General features: G+C 39.5%; 1 long non-coding RNA gene across 1 annotated transcript; it reads left to right on the forward strand.

Moving 5' to 3' along the window:
* The first annotated feature begins 287 nt into the window (after positions 1 to 287).
* LOC141672274 (uncharacterized) lies at positions 288 to 1,480 on the forward strand. Its single transcript, XR_012555429.1, has 3 exons — positions 288 to 462; positions 583 to 828; positions 1,069 to 1,480. It is a non-coding gene; the product is annotated as an uncharacterized LOC141672274 (long non-coding RNA).
* Positions 1,481 to 2,438: the final 958 nt, after the last annotated feature.

The raw sequence follows: 2,438 nt of genomic DNA on the forward strand, positions 1-2,438 counted from the left end.
ATCACCATTACTATTGGGCTTTAACATTACATTCTATGTTGGTGCTGACGATTTCCCGATCCAGAAGCCGACCCATTTACCCGAAATACAGAGGGAACATGTCTAAGATGCCCTTAAATATGTATAAAGGTAATGGAGGAAAGAACAGGATAAATTGGTAATTACAGTGGTGAAGTGTAGAGAGTTTCGCGCACAAAGGATTTTCAGTTTTTAGAGTGAATTCATTTCATCGGGAAACAAGAATGGAAGCTGTCTGTGTCTGACCAACATATATAGATTGCGAGTAAATAATCATCGATTAATGATGAGTAGATTTTACATTTTAGTTTTGCTGGTGGTGGTGGTGAGTGATGCTGCGATGAGTGGAGGACCTTACTTAGCGGATGTGAGTATATTATTGCCTCCCAAAATGACTTATGCGGCTGAGTATACATTACGAGGATACGCTGGTTGCTTCAAATGGTATATATCCTCCACTTAATATATCTCCATATATATTTAACATGCATTATATGTACTAGACCCATGACTAAAGGGGTTCACACAAGGTTACATTGATGTATATGTAAATGTTGGGTTCAGGTCATGCGATCATCATGATATCTTATCTATTCTACCAGAGTACACTTTAGGAAATCACTGCTCTACAAGTGCGCACCTTAAGTCAATAGCCCCTTATAGTGGCCGCAAGGAGACTGCTGTGTATGCTACTGATATGGAAACTGGGAAGGTCCTTTATTGCAAAGTTTACGTTGATAATCTCGCCAGGATCCAAATATTTCATAGTTCTACTAAACTTGATACGTGTCCACGCCTTTGATCGTGAAGGTATGCCATATTGCTAGAATTTGACTTCAGATTGGCATGCTTTATTTCCTTCTTCTTCTTTTTTTGGGTAAATGAGGTCGGCACCTCGCAGAATTATTTAACTACGAAGAAAATATACAAACAAGAGAAAATATCAAGCCAAAACTGTATCATCTAGTTACTGTGTTATTTAAGTAATTATGATTTCAACTGGGAGCAGTTTTCCAAGCTCAAAAATATTTGTTTGTTGGCCTTCTGCAGAAAATGTGTTTTCATCCCTTGTGGGCATACGATTCATGTGGCAACTCATGTCTGGAACTGATGGATCGACTCATCACCTTATCCATGTACCTTTAAAGATGCCTTCACCAATTTATTGTAGTGGCTTGTGCGGTGCTCTAGATGGCCAAATAAAGCTTGAAGATAGCGGAGAGTATTCTGACATGTATGTAGTGAAAGGAACCAAAATCGGTTGTGAACGTGTCTCGGTAGATTTGTTTGAGCCAATGCAGGGTCATATGGCAGATAGTGTTGTTATAACAGTTGCAGAAACTATGTCACTTAATCCATCATCTCCCGTGTTTGTTCTTGTTGGTGCTGTTGTGCAATATTTTCCTAAAATTGTACGTGGTAACATTACATTACCTGTAAATTTACCATCTCCGTATTTTAAATGGTCTGTTTTGAACTCTTCAGTTTCTCGGGTAGACTCAGCGTTGGGTAGAGCTCATGCACTGAACTTAGGTTTAACAACTGTTACTCTTGAAGATACGAGAGTTGCTAATCTTGTACAACTATCTACTCTCCATGTTGTGCTGCCAGATTCTTTACATTTATACATATTGCCTCTGTCACATTCTGGTGATATTCCTGAAGGGGCAGCACCAATTCCATCTTCTTGGAATGAGAATCTTCTCTCAAGGTCCAGAGGCACAAGAAATATATATAACAGAGAGTGACAATATTAGGTTGCACGATGACCATTCCGAGTTTTGGAACATGATTCCAGTTTCAGATAATATTACTCTTGCCCATGGGTGGTTCAATTCAAAAATACTGAAAACAACATCATATGAATTGGGAAAAATAATGGCAACTGTAACATACAGTAGTGGGATTCATGAGGTGAAAGAGGTTCTAAAGGTTGTGCAAGAAGGCATGGTGTGTGAGCAAGTGAAGTTTATCACCGAAAAGCAAAGTGCACCTGGTAGTATTCTCCTTCCATGGACCCCTGCTATCTACCAGGAGGTGGAGCTAAAGGCAACAGGGGGTTGTGGCATCTTATCCTGCGACTACAAATGGTTTTCTACAGATATGTCTACTGTGTCTGTATCTGCAAAGGGCATTGTCCAGTCAAAAAAGCCAGGGAAAGCTATCATCACAGTGGTATCCATTTTTGACTCCTTCAATTATGATGAGGTAGAAATTGAAGTTTCCATTCCCTCCTCTATGATCATGCTGCAATTTCCTGTAGAGACTGATGTCGGATCAAGTTTCACAGCTTTTGTGACACTGAAAGCGTCTAACGGAGATCACTATTTCAGATGTGATGCTTTTAATTCAGCCATACGGTGGAATACTGAAAGTGATTGTTTCAATATTTTTAATGCAGATGGGGTATCATTTCCACT

The sequence above is a fragment of the Apium graveolens genome, chromosome 7, assembly GCF_009905375.1.
Source record: "Apium graveolens cultivar Ventura chromosome 7, ASM990537v1, whole genome shotgun sequence".
Taxonomy (NCBI): domain Eukaryota; kingdom Viridiplantae; phylum Streptophyta; class Magnoliopsida; order Apiales; family Apiaceae; genus Apium; species Apium graveolens.